Raw genomic sequence first — 18,504 nt, forward strand, 5'->3', positions numbered from 1 at the left:
CAGTCTGCGTTCAAAGTAGGTTAATGCCAAAGCTACACATCCAATTTCACACTGTGATTCAGCTCTGGGATCGAACCCAAATTCAACACGGTAAAAGCCAGCGCATAAAACACATCTGAGTTTGAACACGACTAAACGACGAATTAAGTATCAGCTTTTTGCTACGCGTTATTATTAGAGACACTTGTGGTCTTTTGCTATAATGTTCAGCTATCTGCCGTTGCCCTCGTTTTGCTGGAAGAACAACTGAAACTTAAGTTAACAATTGACATAAAAAATGTCTGATTAATGTAAAAAAAATATTGAGTCTTATTTTCACAGTTACTTAAAACTATTTGTTGGCCCTTGTGAAGTGCAAGCACGTTATTATTATGATTACCTTCCCCATTCATTATTCATAAACTTGCACTCACTGCAAATGTAGCAGACACTAATCAGAAGTAAACACAGAAACATGTGTTAAGCCATACAAATGTATCCAATCCACTTTATTTATATAGCACATTTTATAAACAAGTGTTTCCAAAGTGCTGCACATAAGATCAGCAGTATAGGAAGAAAATCTAAATAAATATAATAAAATCAAGTGAAACCAAATCAGTCATTCAACTAAAAAGATAAAGTAATAAGACAAAATAAAAGACACAGATGTACACAAATGTAAAGCACTCCTCTCCTCAAACATACACTCATGTACTCCTCTCGTCGTGCACGTATTGGAAAAATTAACATTGTAATTGTACGGAGCCAAAATAGTCTGTCTCGGGGACTGCCGATGGAAATTAGCTCCAAGAGCTAAAGTCTGGTACAAAGCATCTTTTCATATGCTGATTAATGCTCTTGTACATGTCCCTGTCAAATAAATAAAATAAAATAAAATTAACTAAAGGCAACAGTAGTAGTTGTTGACGCAACATACTGTACTGTGACTGGAACTCATCTGAGAGTCCACTTTGTGCCCATCAGTGACGCAGGATCCTCCTATGAGTCAGGAGCTGTACAAGTCCGATTTGTAAACATTTTTATCAGTGGTTAAAGTCCCAGGCCTAAATTCAAATTGGGCACGATTGCCTTGTGCTTTCTCCCCTCTGGCCTCTTCATCTGAATGAGCTTAATTTCGGTAAAACGATCTAATCAAATCAAAGGTTATACAAATTATTTGGATATTTGGATATATGTATTGTTGAAATTTCCGTCAAAAATGAATTGTTCCCTTCGTAATTTAGAACTACGATACCCCATCTGCCTCTCCCTTCAACAATCACAGCCCATGTCATGTCTGGCTCCTCTCCCCTCAGGGGCCATCTGCTGGCCTTGAACTACAACAGGAAACCTTCACAGCAGGGGGGTAATTATTAAGAAAAATAATGATAAGAGGGAAAAATGGAAAGATGAACAAAATGAAAAAAAAAGACTTGCACAGCTAGACTTCTATACATTTTTCATTTGGTGACAAAAATGATGAAAAAAGGTCCCGCAACAACTCCACTGGCTTCCCATAAATAATAGAGCCTCAAAATATCCCTAATCGCATTTAATCACAATTCTTCTTCATAATCTGGCCCCGCCACACATATCTGACTTCCTCCACATTGCATCTCCTGCCCGCTCACTACACTCCTCCTTCAATCTTCAACTCTGACGTCGGTATTGGTTTATTTCTGTAATGTCATTCTTTGTAATGTGTTCATATCTTTGTATTTGTACTTATGTTTGCAGCTGACTCTCCTCCCTCGGGAGAATATTAAATGAATTAATTAACTCTCTGCCCCTGCCCGTCTCGTCACCACGGGGAGTAGGCGACATGTTCTGAAAGGTGCTTTTAAATAAAGTGTATTATTTTTTGTTTCTATTACATTATTACATTACATTATTAATTACAGATGAAGAATGAAAAATGTGAAGCTGACTGGAACGTGGGGGGAAGGCAAACACCAGAATGACATGGTCTAATAGAAGTTGTCAGCCAGTGACAGGACAGAAGCACATCATACGGAGCAAATTTCCACACAGACCACAAAGGCTCATCTCTGACCACTCCAAGACTCAACATTTTTTGACAGTTTAGAGATTAATAGTAAGCGAGCACTTAAAACGTTTTAGCTGTTGAGCTTTTGAGTTTAAAACTAGAGTGGGGTCATGGTGAAAAACATTTCAACTTGAAATCAGGGAGTAAGAAAATTAAAAACATGACGAGTATGCTGTGATCCATATCAGCACAATTTAACCTTATTAAAGCTCCACAAACGGAACAAAATCTAGGACTAAAGATGCTAGATTTGTTTAACTGCACTGAGTGACAGTGCAGGATTACAGAGGCAGTTTTGGTGAATAGGTAACATTTTGGGGGGGGGGAGAAACAGGCTAACAGGCAAAGCTAGCCGTATTTACAGCCATGTTTGAGTGAAAAAATCTCTCTCTCTCCCTTTGTCAGACAATTAATGTGTAAACAAAACACAACATGCTACGACACCTACAGTGGCGCGAGTTACTTAGTAGCACTGCTTTAAATCTAGATTTATGTTGTAATTGCAGCTCTCCTGTCACTTTAAAATCATGGGAAGCACGGTGGCGCAGTGGTTAGCGATTGTGCTTCACAGCTATAAGATTCTGGGTTCGACTGACACCTGGACGGGGTCTTTCTGTGTGGAGTTTGCATGTTCTGCCCGTGTCTGCATAGGTTTCCCCACCACTAAAAACATGTAAAATAGGTGTTTCAGACTATTAGCCTAGCTCCCCATGTGGAGAAGGATCCCTGAGCGCTGGCCTACACTGGCTGCTCACTACTCCTACAGGTCGCCCCAGCTGCATTGAGGATGGGTCAAATGCAGAGAACAAATTTCCCTACGGGGATTAATAAAGTATAACTTAACTTAAATATGTTACTTATTTAGATTTAGCATTCATGGAATGCAGTACCACATCTGTTTCATATATTGTGGATTACCCAAATCAATACAGGAAGTGACTCCCATCTTCCCCAAAGATGAAGCCATTTGTGCATTCCTGTGTCTCCCCTTGGACCCTCTCCCGAAAAACATTACGGAGGTTCGAAGGGGACACATAACCACTGATTCAGTAATTGGCTGATATTTGAGAAGTGTATCTGAGTGAGGGGCCAGAGGAGTCTGTGTGAGAATTCATTTTGTCAGAAACACCCTGAAGCCCTTAATTAACCCCTGAACCTCCCCCGCTCCACCATACACACAATTATGAACGGAGGAGAACACACATACACGGAGTCGGCCAAAACAAACAACCAGGGGCTTGAAACCAAGTCGTTCCAAATTGAAACCATGAGTGGGAATGAATTTGACAGAGGGACAATACAAAATATATACTTGTGCACTGCCTTGGCACCTGGGTCTGAGATTACTGCAGTTGGTCAGGTCTAGATTCAGCAACATTATGTGGCCAAAGAATGAGATCATCTGACTATCTGAATCAGCATTAGCTATAGACATTACAATTTAAACATGGTGGTAAATGCTTAAATGATACCATCTGGAATTAGTTTTTAAGGCAAAGAGAACAGTACCTGTAGTAGGGGTCTGTGGTTACCCGATCTCTCCCGCTGGCCCAGTTTTCTTCAGACTGGCAGCAGATAAATGAGTGACCCCAGGACTCCGGTCCAGCTGCAGGTAAAAACAGGAGAGTTGTGTTATTGATTGGTCCACGGGGAGTCAAGTTTAGGCCAGGCATAGTCAATAGTTCCCAGTAGTGGACAGTGAAAGTACAGATTCTCCTAAATCCTGGTCAAATATTACTCTAATACAAGTGTAAGTTGTTCAGTCAAAATGTTTACTTGAGTTAAAAGTACTGAAGTACACTGTGTTCTGTGCCATGTCAGTTAAGCCCAGTTAACCCTTGTGTCTTGTTTTTTTTTGTTGCAATTTTTTGCTCTTAATTTTGCTTTCTGTGGAGTTGTGAGACTCATGGGGGAGGAGCTTACACGGGGCATTAGGGGAGGTCTGTGGGGAGGTGCTGGGGGTGTTGGAAGGTTTGTGAGTTGGGGGTAGTTGAGTAGAAGAGCGGACGCCATACAAAAATGTTTCTATCTTATTTAGTTCCGAGGTTATTGTCGATCAAACACGACCTTTGGATTGATTCAAGTTTTTTTTTTTTTATTAATATCGGGCTACTTAAAGGAAAATTGATTCAAATTGATTCATCGATTAAATTGATTCATTGATTAATTAAACCCAGCCCTAGTCGCTAGTCACTAATATATTTTTTTCCAGATTATGTGTTTCACAAAGCACCTTTAAATTAAATGAAGGCTAATACAAATTACTGAACTTGTAGCTAAGGGACATGAGTCATTATTCTCACAAATTCTTGCCTGTGGTTATCTTCAAACAATCTACGTACAAATTAAACAAATTAAGCAAATACAAATTACTGCATGACAAAGTGGAAAAGTGCCAGTGTACAGCTGAGCATAAAAACATGAATTAATTTGAAGTATGCAATTTGTCAATAGAGTTGCTCACATAACAACACAGCACTTTCGGTTCTTGGCTGGTACCCAGAGCACAATAGAGTCTTTTATTTGAGAAGCTGTTGCTGTATTAACATTGTTAAGTCACTTTGTCTCTATCTACGGTTATAGTTTGTACAGAAACAAGGAGCCTACAGCCACTGAACCGGGTCTGTTTCTGTGAATTCGTCTGTGTGGAGTTTTCTGGCAGCAGTTCTAACAGTGTTGAGGCCCACGGTGCAATCCAACAGAAAAGGCCAGTCTGTCTCCACTCTATCTCAAAGAACCATATGCTTCAGAGCAGCACACTCCACTTCTGTGACTGTGTCAGCCCATATGTCCTGAAACACAGCATCCAAAATCTAAACATCCAGATGGCAGAGCATCACTTGACACAGTGTTTCCGTCACAGTGTCACAGGATATTACTGGAAAGAAACAAGACAATAAATATTCATCTGAAGGGCCTTGGAGACAACCACACTACACGCCTGACAGGAACTGAACATCATACTCAAAATCTAAACTGCACTTCAGGAAGGCTATGTTTGACATTTCATGTTAGTCTAAAGACACAACTTATATTTACAACTGGAAGCACATACACAAGTGACATATGAAAACACTAAGTAGCAAAGTACACCCACAAAACTTAAATGAACGGTGCTGTGGGTCATCTGCAATTTTAAAACCCATTCATTTTAATAATGAACAACTGAATCTGTGCCAATGCATGAGTTGGTGTCTTTCTTGTTTTTACCTGTTTGCAGTTTAAACAGTTTAGTCAGATTTCATTATAGACGACAAGACGAGTGTTGGATAAGCATAAAAAAAGCTGAAATTATGATAAAAAAAAACAGTTAACAGACTCTTCTTTCTTATTTTCTGTAAGGCTCATGACCCACTGAAGACCTGATACGATCTTGATCTTGGCCTGGTGGTACAGTACTTGGAAGGTCTATTTGATGAGGTGGCTTCTCATATAACTTCGGATATAGAGGATATACTGAGGATATAGAGATTATTATTTCCATGCATTTTTACATTTATTTCAGCTTGTGTGGAAATGAATAGTTCGCAAAGTTCACTTATAGACCTTTGGAGATCTATTAACAACACTTCATTCATGGACTTTTTTTTTTTTTTTTAAATCTAGTTGGTCGGTATCAGCTTGTGGTATATAACATATATCATATTATGCTGACTATTTAAGTTCTATTGCAACAGCAAACTATTCATCATGTTTCAAAAGTTATGTGTAGCTAACGCGCAAGTCTTCCGTGCCCTTTACAATTCACACTGAAGCTTTTATTTTCAATTCACAGCATGCTCTTCCTATTCATCTCACTCAGGACCTTATTCACAGACTGCAGAATAGAAAAATTCCATAGGTTTTATTAAATTTTCAATGCAATCCTCTTCAGTTCGCCTGACGCTGACCTCTGCTGCACCACTTTCATTTTCACTCATCTCAGCCTCAAAGTAATTCCACAGGGGTCTGGGTGGCAAGGTGCTAAATGACAAGGAGGGCTTTGAGGCCACAACTGCATTATATTTAAATGGAAACGTTCTCACAAACTGAGGTGCAGCGTAATCATGCATGACAAAACACACAGCATTTAACAAATGTAGTAACCTGGCTAACGCCATGCTGCTGTGTGCGCTCGAATCATTTCGAACTGCACAACAGCCTGGGGACCATGGCCGAAATTTTCGCATGGATTTGAGAAACCAATCACAGAACGAGGAGGGACGGCAAGACGATGATGCGCTATTCGACATACGGAAGCTTGTAGTTTATTTACAGATTTTTTAAAAAAAAGTGTATTTACGGATCCAACATGACAGCAGCAGACACGATGGTATTTTTCGATCAAGCTTTAGACCTTGTTCTAAATAGTTTAGCTCAAAAGTTTACAGTGGGTGTGTCATACGTCATCTCATATGATGATACGATTGGCTATGGCACGTAGCCATAGCCAATCGCCCAATAAACGACTATGGACGATCGTAAACCACACCTCTCCTACGAGAAAATGAATTGGTGGTCCCCAGACTAAATATCACTTGTGATTTTAGTCTGGTGTTAGCCAGGCTACAAATGTAGTGAATATCACAAAATCAATATTTGGATGTAAGTCTTAAATATAGACATCAAGGTCAAATAACATAAATGGCTAAAATACATACATTGAAAGGACAATTATCTGCAAAGCCTATTACAGGGGTAGGCAAAAACCAAGACCAAGGGCCCGAACCTGCCAATTTTAGATCATGGCCATACCGTTAAACGATACCACTCTGGTATCGGGGGAAAAAGTTTAGGTTCTATTGATATCTAAAGCAGGCAAGGAAAAAAATAAACAGGCTTTGATGCTGTTAGTCCAGGGACAACCTTTTTTTTTTCCTCCATTTTTTCAATTTCTTGTTTATGTTTGCCCCATTTCACCCAATCTTTTTTCTTTTCTTATTTTTCCCAATGGTTTTTCTTGTTTTCACACTTCTTACTAATTTTTAACACGATTTTTCCTTTTTTATAGCCACATTTCCCCAAAAAACATTCCCCATGTTTCACATATTGTTCTGTTCTCTGGTTCTAGACGACACATATTTTAGTATAGATATCGGATAAAGCATCGTTCAGATATTGAACAGTACATGACCTAAATGGTTGTTTTGCTTAGAAATTTTGAAAAGATTTGACTGTATTCTGCACATTTTTAGAGTATTCAAACGGACATTTGACGTCTGATTTGTGTAATAATGTCATCTCCAAAATCATTCAAAAAATCCTGAGGGCCAGAGCTTCTATGCTGGAGGGCCGGATTTGGCCCTCGGGCCTGACGTTGCCTACCCCTGGCCTATTAGCTTGACTATCATCTATTTTTGATCATTCCCATATGTCCTTACAGCACTGACATTGTTTCCACATGGGCTGACACAGATGGGCACACGCAGACGCACACAGCAGGTCCAGATTGCAGACAGTGCCGAGCTCTTCTCTCTGTCTGACCTTTGTATGCTCACAATGGTCATGTGCCGAGACGGAGACAGACAATGGCGCACGACTGGCAGTGACAAAGGCTGACTTTCACTGTACGAGGACGCGTTAATCATAAACCTGTGGGTGTGTAACCTGTCAGCGCATACAGGCTACAACATTAACCTTTATCGCATCAAAATTGAGGTTTGAGCTACTGCGGAAACGTACCATTGTATCAAGCTGTGTGTAATTGCAACATTGTTACAGCAGGTTTTGACATAAATATGAACTTCCAAGACAAGCAGCGTTTTGCAGCTTGTGATTCAGAGAACACGTTAATGTAGCTGAATAGGGCAGAAGAGTGAGAGCACCAAGTTCACTTGAAAATGATTCAAACTAAGGATCTTCAATGAAGGTTCTTGAGCCATCTTCTGTTCTCTGCACCTTCGTTGAAGATGGGCAACTCCTGTATGATTGAGAGCCTACACAGATATAAAACTAAGATTGCTTTTCGGACATTAAATGCCTCTTTGCGAACACTTGCAGATTTGTATCTTGTTCCTGAAGCTGAAATGCAATAAATGAGAACCATGATGTTTGACAGCAGTTTTAAAAGTCAATATGCAGCTCAATTCCATGATAAATAAAACATAGGCTATATATGAAAAATTACAACATCACAATATCTGCCAGAAAAATTGCAGTACGTTTTTTTTTGTCTATATGTGCAACCCTACTATGAGCCAAAACCATTTTGTTGTTAAAATGAGACAGTATGTATGAGTAAAGCACATACTATAGTATATACTTTAGCCCAGTATTATAGTATATATTATACATCTATTGGATGCAAAATCTCCACATAAAGCGAAAAATAAAAGCTGTGCTCTTATCTTATGATCATGTGGCTTTACTTTAAAAACATCTGAAGACACATTTACATGGACAAGCATTTATTTTGGGCTTGTGATTGTTTTAACTTGTTTATAGTATTTTGTCTTGTTTTTCTGCACTTTTGAAGCACTTTGTGATTTTACCTTGGGGCAATTATACAATTCTCTTAACAGGATGCAGTGCTTGACAGAAGTATAGAAATAGAAGTTTTTATCATAAAACAACTGATTTTGTACACTGTTTTAAGTAAAATTGGGACATTAGTAAAACGTTTTCTCTGTAGTGTTTTTTTAAATGCTAAATTTACTGCTGTTGATAATGACGAAACTGCAGATACACACAACTGCCAGCTCCCATGTGTTCCTTTGGGAAAATGAATTACTCACATTACAATTTATGTGCAGGGCTGTTAATTGGTTATAGAAAATTGCCACTGGAATGATTCAGTCACCCCTTCGCTGAGGCTTAAAATGCAACTGGGACTAAACAGATTCTAGAAAGTGAACCTTCCAGTTCAAATGATGACAGGAAAACATTATAAGACAATGTCAATCATTTTTCCACATAATGTTTATTCAAAAATCAAATAACACCTTTACAACTACCATCTTAGTATTTCACTTTCCTTATAGACTTCCACAAAGACTAGTTTCCAGAGACACAGTAAACAAGCAAACATAGGAATAAATTCTCTGTATTATCAACCAAATCTGAACATTTGACACTCGATCACTCACACGTTTGCTAAAGCAGTGGTTCTCAACTGGACCCACAATCGACCAAGCCGTAAATGTATTCATTTCGGCTGATGATTATGAATTATGGTCCTGTTCCATGTCAAAGTAGGGGAGAGCGGGGTGGTTTGGGTCACACAATATTAGCTTTACAAGACTTTCAACATTTTTTTATGCACACGCTCCAGAACAATGACTGATGAGGCTTTAATATTCAATAGAAACAGAATAATAACTATTTTAATTATTGCAATGATTTGACAGTCCAATGGGGAGGGTTGGGTCACTATTCTGAAGGGTAAATGCACTAACATTTATCTATGACACGATAATGTACAGTATTATAGAATTTGTATTGCTTGCTTGGTAAAAAGGTCTTTTTTTTAAAAACAAAAAACACTAAACCGTAGTGTTAGTCACGACTACACATGAATTACTGAACCACTAAGATCCACAGGAAGCAACGGAAGCAACGATTCTCAATATTATATCGAATTGTTCGATACGCTCTTTTCGATTCAAAACGCAAATATGCTAGATATGAGAAAAAGAGCACTCGAGTCCTTTATTTGATGGGACATTTGCCGATGGGTTTCGGTCGTGACCTTCTTCAGGGCATTTGAACATTATTTTAGAGACGAGTCGAAGAAAGAATGTAAATGTGCAAACAGTATTTTCATCCGTTTCCCTGCGCGCTCTCACGGAGAAACAATAAACTCAGGAGGGAATAAGCCGTTTCAAATGTCAAAGTAATGTCAATTTTATGTGAGATGCTGACATTATTTATTAGTGCTCATGAGTTACTATAAAATGCACGAGTAGAGTCGGGCTATTGAATACAGCTTCCATTACTGTGTAAAGCTGCGAATTCTATGAGAAAATATAGACAAAATAATAAAAAGTCCTATCGTCAAAAGTCTAAAGAGCTAAGCACTTGGATATTTTGATACAATACAGCAGAAAGTGTAATTCTGCTTTGAGGATTTTTTTGCTCATCAGCAAAACCATCCATCCATCCATTTTCTTCCACTTTTCTGTTGCCGGGGCGTGATCAAATTGCACCAGCCCCTTATGGCTCCTCCTGCAGGTGGTGGGTCCACAGAAGGACGGCCTCACCATTCTCAGGCCTGTTGGTCTCTCATAAGGGGCTTCTGGACCGCTCTTTGTCTGACCCGTCGCTTAGGACCAGTTTGTCATGGGAGACCCTACCAGGGGCACGAAGCCCCCGACAACAGAGCTCCTAGGATCAGTCGGGCTCAAACCCCTCCACCACGTTAAGGTGGCGCTTCCAGGAGGGGGGAAAACAATAAATTAATTAATTTATTTATTGTTCAGCTCATTAAATGTACAGAATCGAATCAAAATGGTGACCTTCTTATTAAAATACATATCGAATTGTGACAAAAGTGAATCATTGCATCCCTACAGGAAACATAACTCTACAACACTGAGAGACCCTCAACCCACGAACAATGTTTCCATGACCCACCAACTGAGAACCACTGTGATAAAGTGTGTGCGGCTTATTTGTGTCAGGACAGTTAGGGCGGGAAGCCGAGGCACCATTACTTTGACCTCCCAGTGGAATAAAGTTATGCACTGTCAACACACAGTTAATTCCCACACAGCCGACTCTCAGCTGCAGAATGACACAAGCGCCCCAATACACAGCCTCAACTTCCTTTTGACCTATTTCACAAACACAACACCGCTCCATCTTTTCCTCCACATCGTCCTCATCTTCACCAGACTGACCAGTGCCACAAGCAGATGTCAGTATTTAGACTTTGTTTAAGCGGCACACAAAACATCAGGTATTGGTTGTTTTCAGGTTCTAGAAAGTAATGATGTCACACTACCATGTGGGAGGCGGGTCCAGTTGTTCCTATTAACTGCATTACACTGTCACAGGTAGTATCTAAAAAGAATTACAAAAATGAAGATTCATATCAGACACTGGGTCCATGATCTCTCTGCACAACACAGAAAATCTCCTCAAAAACGAAGAAGAAGAAACTCTATTCATAAAGCACATTTAAAAACAGGCAACGCTTACCACACACATCATTAATTGGCACCGAAAGCCAGTGAGAATCTTAAGTAAAGATTTAAAGTGTTCGAGTGTTTGTGCAATTCTAATGTGCAAAGGTAGGCCATTCTATAACTTTGACCCAATCACAGAGAGGGCTCTATCTGCTCTAGTTTTGCACCAGGTCCTGGGAACAACCAGGAGGAGCTGGTCAGCAGACCGTAGGGCTCTGGTCGGGACATGATGCTGAATAAGTTCAACTAATAAGAGGGGGCCGGGCCACTCAAGCTTTTAAAAACAATCCGTAATAAAAAAGTAAATTAATTAAATACACACTGCGTTTCTTCCCTGTTAAAAGGCGGGCTGCCATGTTATGAACTCCCTGTAGTCTGGGACAGGTCCACACCGGCATACAGGGCGTTACAATAATCAAGCCACGACATTACAAAGGCATGAATGGCCCTCTCAAAGTGCACTCGTGGAATGTAGGGTTTCGTTTTGCTTGGAACCTTCAAATGATAAAAAACTAGATTTAAGAACAGCATTTATTTGTTTGTCGAGTTTCTAAATCATGGTGAACAATAAAGCCAAGATTCCTAGAGGATGACTTTTGAAACTAAATCAAGGGCCCAATTGCGCCATCACACTTCATCAGGAGGTCTGACTGTCCAAAGACAACAATTTGAATTTTAGCTTTGTTTAAAGGGCTAGATGCAAGTTGGCCATTTTATACTCACTACTGCCACTTCAGGTCATACGTGTAACTGCACCTTCTATATTAAGCTCGTGCATGACGGCAAATCGGACCCGAAGTAACACCTTTTTGAGTGACAGTGCAAGATTTTAGAGGCAGTTGTGGTGAACAGGTCTGCGCTCATTCTACACATTAGGACATTGTTGGAACATTTAGGGGGAGGAAATTCGATCATTTTACCATTTTTTAACTCTGTATAGTCCCTTTAAGCTCAGAAAGTTCTTTTGCTCCCAGTGCTGTATTATAGACCTTCAGAACGTAGTGATTTCACCTGAAACAAAAACTCAAAATGATAAATAAGAAGATTGTCACAGTATTGAGGATCAGCCCGTACTTACAGAAAGTCTCTGCATTCTGTTTTTGTCCCATCACTTTACCAGTGTTTCCAGTGCAAAATGTTATTCTTCACCCCACATTCAATAACTTAAAAAGCCCTGTCGGGAACATGCAAGTAAATCCACTTTTTGTAAGAAAGAGTAAAGAAAGAGCACAAACAGTGACACCATTAAGTTGAACATTTTTACAGTGTGAAGTCACCAAAACATCTGACCAAGTAATGGACAGTCAGGGCAGTCCAACATTTACACAAAGTCCCCGGTCGCTGCCTCGTTCCCACACCCATTGGCTGCATTAGACTCGGAGTCATGGGATTTTGTTTATACGGTAAACACCTCGCTCTTGTGATGTGCACAGCTGCCCAGTGGGACGGTGCATGGGTGACTGACACTGGCATTAGACTAGTTCATTACCATTTTGCTCTTGGCCTCTCTGACTCCCCCGTTCCCCAGAGGAATGTCAGTCATGTTGAGCGATTCCAGATGCGTGTAAACCCCCACCCTGTAGCCTCTATGGCTCCTCCTCAGCCCCGATAAGGATGATCAAGAGGGTTTTCCTGTGGCCTTTGAAACAAGACTGCAGTAAAATGACAAGATATGCTTTGCAAGTCATACCAAGCTGAGACCACAGTGGGGTATTTCATGCCAGTCCCAAGCCAAAAATATTTGAATTTAACACCTATGGGAATTGACCAATGAAATCAGTCCAAGACCAACATTTTTAGACAGAAAGATGCAAAAAACTAAATTAGGATGTATTACAACACACAACCTTTAAAAGTACAGCACAGTCATAACTGAGGATTTTTTTTCCCATTAATCTCATTTTTAGGGACAGATACTCTCAACCACCAAGCAACCATTTCGTCTCTTGGCAGCGCCTAAATCGGGCAGAAATGCAAAAGAAAAAAAAAGAAAAATTATTTTGGTCAGACACACAGTAGCTTGAGTTGCAGTGGGGAAAAATTCTGAACTTTGCTGTTCTCCTTGCAACAGCAAATGAAATGCCAAGCCTGGCTAAGGACATAATGAAAAAGCTATTATCAGCATGAGCTTTCATCAGCGCCGCATTCAAGCGTCTTCAATACAAACTGATGCCCTCGCTTTACGTTGCACCCATCTCAATGCAGGACTATAATACGAGAACTATCATAAAAGAGGGAGATTATATTTTCCTGTTGAAATAGTGCCTCAGCAAGTTGTGATGGACAGATTGCAAAACCCGCCTAAAAAGAACAATGGTCCCACTGATATTCTGTATAATATGTGCAGATCTATTTCTATGCTGTTGTCAGAAGCCAAAGCGCATTCATTTATTATGGTGTCCACTTCGTGATGTATTATTTTTTTCACTGTATCAGACCCAGGACACGGTGGTGAGACTATGTCTCCGAGCTGGCCTGGTGTCGCCTCGGGGTCCCCCCAGAACAGCTGGAGGAGGTGTGTGCGGACCTGGAAGTTTGGGCATCTCTGCTGAGACTGCTGCCCCCGCGACCCGGCCCCGGATAAAGCGGAAGAAGAAAAAATGGATGGATGGCTGTATCAGAGTGTTGTGCCTTGATATTAATAAATAGAATAAATTGTAGATCACGATCCAATATTGAAAAAGAAACTCTTACTTCATTAAAAAGAAAAACTTAGGATGTTTGAATTAACGTCAATCATTTCGTTCTACTTTACAAACCGTCAACACATACAGTATTGCATTTAGTATGAAATAAAAACACCAACATTTTGCAGTAACACAACGTTATACTATGTAGGCTACCACTGGAGCTACAGTGGCCTACATTAACAAGCATCTTTCAATCTAACATCAGCTGCAATGACTCTCCTCCAGCTACGATTAGCCTAAAATAGCAGTTTACAACCAGCAGAAGCAAATCTTCTAACCCAAGCTCCTGATTGTGCCTCAATTTCAGACTTAATTAATATCCTATCTGTTGTCATATTAGCCCAGAGGGTCTTTGTCTTTGTGGCACTGCTTGCGCTGATAGAGGCTGTTAATTTGGGCATGTTTAACATGGACATGTAATGCATCCCCCAAAAAATCATATCGCTACACAGCTTAAAGTTGTGACACATTACATCAGTGGCTTAAGGCAGACTCCAGAGGAGAAAGAGGCAACATTTGTTGACAGTAATACTGACATTGCCTGTCATCTCTACTCTGGTTTATAAGAGCGCAAGAGGATTTGTGTGACTGGGAGTTTAGTCTGCCTTCACAGCTTCAGAATTTCAGACACAAACACCAAAACCACTGCTCTCCTGTTCGTCTCTTATTCCAAGTGTTGGATAAAATTAAAGGTACGAGGAACATAACTACAATCATTAGTGTTCAATGAAAGGTTTATTTTATTTCAGAACAGTCACACAACATAATGATAAATTGATGAGGTCTTTTTACAGGCCTCAATAAACCTGTAACCTGGCCAAAACAAGACATTAAAGTCCCTATGTCACTGTTGTTTTACTGGTTTCAGCACAAAATAGGCAGGTATCAGCTTGGTTTTGACAAAACAATGACTGTAGCCATAATATTAAGATTTGAAGATTCAAGCTCTAACAATTAGGTTCACAGTACAAAATTTGACCAAACATAGTTAAATGGATAAATCGGCGTCTGTCAAGTAGCAAGATGATATATAAGGGAAAAAATCTTCACTAAAAACTAAAAAATACTGAGGTAGGAGGTGCATTATGTAACCTGTGGTTTTAAAGGCAGTAAAAACTTAATAAATAAAGTAAAGTAGAAAAAAAAGGAATTTTGTTTTTTGTAACTTTGTTTTCTGAGTTATGCAGGACAGAAAGTGGGATTCAAAAGATGACTTAGACGTCATACTTAAAATATTCAAAACCACCGTTTCACTTCTCCTTCACTTGTTTACTGTTCTGTATGTTATGTTATGGATGAATTGCTTACTATCACTTCAAGTAATGCTCAACTTACTTGTATTATATAATGACAGGGGTGTTGTAGAAACCCATTAATCATCTTACAAGCTTAGCGTTTGGGGCCAGTTAAACGCTCTCCCGTACACTTCAATCCCACTAAACAGAAAGCAAATTATTCCCTTGCTTTGAAAAACATTAAATCTCACAAACAAATATAGAAATTTGGACATTATCGAGTCACTGATATTAGCAAAAGCATATAGACACACAACACGAGGGATGGAGCAGAACACTGTCTACAAAAACGCCAACTAATTGTTTTAGTGAAATTACTACCCCACTCCTCTCCATGGCAACAGCTTTTAATACTGCTGTGGTCAGTTGTGAGTTGAAATATGAATAATATTAAACATGAATCCCTGAGGTTCAAACCAATGTGAGAAACATTAAGCATTCAAGAAAAAGAGACTGCACCAGTGAGCCGTTTTAAAACCGGCGACAGCCACACACCCGGGGCTACAGCAGGCGTTCCTCTGAAGGGCCTCAAATATAGGACGCGAGCCAATTACCCTCAATAGGGCCAGTTTATGAGTCAGCCCAATCAGACTGTGGTGTTAACTATTGTCACCACATTTCAAAACAACCTATCCAGCAGCTGTTTATAAGAGTGCAATAAATTAGTCTAATAACCGGCGCAAGAGAAAATAAATAGAGTGTTCTTCTATGATAGGAATTCACAATGTTGTCCCTAACGGGTCAACTCGTGACAGAATCTATGAAAAATAGACCCGATTTAGTAAAAAATACACCCCAAAAAAATCTTATTTAGTCCCACTTTTACAACTGTGAAGCTTCAGTTGTTCCACACTTAGACCTGGTTCTTTATTTTCATAAGACGGTGCATCTCTAAAGTAATGGCAAACACAAAGAGACTAAGCAAAATAAGTGTTTTAGAAGGTGGAATATTATTGCTTTCTCTGGTAAGTTCATTGGAATTCAACACATTTCCAGTTTCTTCATTCCACAGTGCAGCCCTGTCCACTATACTCCATTGAGGACATTCCCTCTGCTAACACAACCAAGTGTTTTATGCAAGAAGGTTGTGGAGGAGATTTTTGACTGTGCTTTCTTTAATGAACTGGATATTATGCATTCATCCGGCCATCTGCCAATCGATCCCGCATACACCCAGCAGTAAATAAAACTTTGTATCACCGCAGAGGATGTCCTTGAGACTTAATCAGCCCACACGAAAATATCTTCGTGTTTCCAAGTTTATCTCATTAGGCCTAGATCACTGAAATCAGATTCGGTAGACTGGCGACAAGAGAGTCTGTTTTCAATAGGAAACAGACTTATTTTGAAGTACTTTCCCATAGAAAAATAAAGCGTGAGAAAGTCCTGTCTCAATTACACTTCAACAGCTACAAAATGGTTCAACAAAATACTTAGTACACTTACTTAGTTTATTTATTGAATCTTGTTGCTGGTGGTTGCATTTGTGTATATCTAGTAAACAAATAAAGCATTTCACCTGTCAGGTAATTCTGAAAGGGGTTTCCAAACTTGGGTGTGCATTTGGCATAGCAATCAATTTGGAAAACAAGTAGATCTGCAGTGGTGATTATCTCTGATCTAAGACAGAATAAGGGTTGTAGAGGAAACAAGAGGATGTATCAGCACTGTAAAGAGCACAGCAGTGGTTTATTTCCACCGTAAAGCCTCTATCCACACATATGACTGTGGGGTCAGAAGCTGAACTGAAGAGATGGTTCAATAGATACGTTTTTGAGGCGTTGTTTATGAAAAGCACTGAAAAGGACAGACATTTCTTTTTTATATGCCTGAATGGGACAGGCAAGCTTTTTCTTAAATGGATGCTCATATTAACAATATAGTGCTCACAATAACAATTAAAAATGGTGTTTAAACTGTTGACTGTCTTTAAGTCATGACAATTATATAGGTGGCGTTCACAATTTACAATGTGATGTCAGAAATCTCCAAAACGAAAATTAACAAGTATTTGACAGTGATTGGATTCACAAACCTGACATATTATTTTTATATGAAAGTCCTTCCTATTGTCCAGCATCATGCTCATGTTTTCGAATATCGTCACCACCAGTTGCCCTCCACCATAGGCTCTATAGGCTCTAGGGTTGTGCCGATGGACGATATCATTGTCCATCGTGATGGATGGGCAACATCACGATGGAGAGCCACCATCGTGATGCCACGCCCCCTCCTGTCAGAAACACGCACTGATCTTCTGTGGGCCTTGTAAACCTTCAAACTTTCCAGGGATTGCACTGTAAATTCAATCACGAATATAACTAATATGCGCTCTAGTTTCAGTAGCCTGCCAGAAGCCATGATGTGTTAGCCGTAATTATTAAAGTAAAGACGCAGCGCTGCTCTATTTCTGACGTGCGGAGCTCTCTCTCTCTCTCTCTCTTTCTCTCTACAGCTGAAAGTTTAACAGCGCGTGGTTTTGCTTTGCTTTGCTGCGTACGGAAACTTAAACCGTTTTAAAATGACGAGATGGCTCTCACATCGGAGCTAGCTGAGCGCCCATGGGTTTAGATTACTCTCACGAAGGACTGAGAGAGGAAAGAGAGGAGAGAGAAAGGCGCGGTTGCAGGAGGTACAAAGTTACGAGCTCACGGACCGGGCGGCGCGTGGAGCGGCTTCAAAAACGTAAGCTACGACGCAAATGTGTACATATTGTCCCGTTCACCCACTGTTTCTTAAACATTACGTTAAAATTGAGCAAATGCAAATAATAAGCTCCGATTTACATTTGTATTAGTGTGATAAGAGCCTTGGTATTGAGGAGTTGACGCTCTTAAGTCGTTCTCCTCTCTCCGAGTTTTAGCACATTTCTGTTGCAAAAGTCGTGTTCCATGACTGTGTTCAGATCATGTTTAGTTTAGATCCATTTATTCTGCAATCTCACATTTTCCTAACATAAATAGTAATATGCAGCTTCTATATAGGCTATGTAAATGTCTTTAAAAAATGCTTATAATGAGAAATGGATGATATCATCGTCCATCACGATGGTTCACTGTAAACATCGTCAACGGCCAATTAAGGGAACATCGCCCAACCCTAATAGGCTCTTTAGACTGTTGTGATGTCACGTGAATGCAACCCATTGTTTTTATCATGAAAAATATTGTTACTACCAAACTTTCCAGTCTATTAGTCGCTCCGGAGCATAAGTCGCACCAGCCCTGGCTACTACCTGGACATGGAGGCGTAACTGCACCGTTTAAAAGCCTCTCCCAGCAGCACGTTGTTCATGATCTCATTTGCAAAGTCGTTCCTCTAGCTGTGGCCATCTAGCTCTAAGCCCGCATTAGGTTTTTTTGTTTTCTACATTGCAGTAAGGAGTA

The 18,504-nt window shown here is 39.9% G+C and overlaps 2 protein-coding genes across 3 annotated transcripts in view; both read right to left on the reverse strand.

The window, feature by feature from the left end:
• Positions 1–18,504, reverse strand: part of tmem243b (transmembrane protein 243, mitochondrial b) — a 129,488-nt gene that overhangs the window by 91,493 nt on the left and 19,491 nt on the right. The gene's annotated exons all lie outside the window — the stretch shown is intronic.
• Positions 1–18,504, reverse strand: part of plxnb2a.1 (plexin b2a, tandem duplicate 1) — a 127,006-nt gene that overhangs the window by 72,707 nt on the left and 35,795 nt on the right. The window contains exon 2 of one of the 2 annotated variants that reach the window (XM_079582910.1): positions 3,539–3,635. The exons of the other annotated variant lie outside the window; for it this stretch is intronic. The gene's annotated coding sequence lies outside the window, so the exon portion shown is untranslated. The remainder of the gene's footprint in view (positions 1–3,538; positions 3,636–18,504) is intronic. 2 annotated transcript variants of the gene reach the window in all.

Source organism: Gobius niger, assembly GCF_951799975.1.
Source record: "Gobius niger genome assembly, chromosome: 2".
In the NCBI taxonomy this organism is placed as follows: domain Eukaryota; kingdom Metazoa; phylum Chordata; class Actinopteri; order Gobiiformes; family Gobiidae; genus Gobius; species Gobius niger.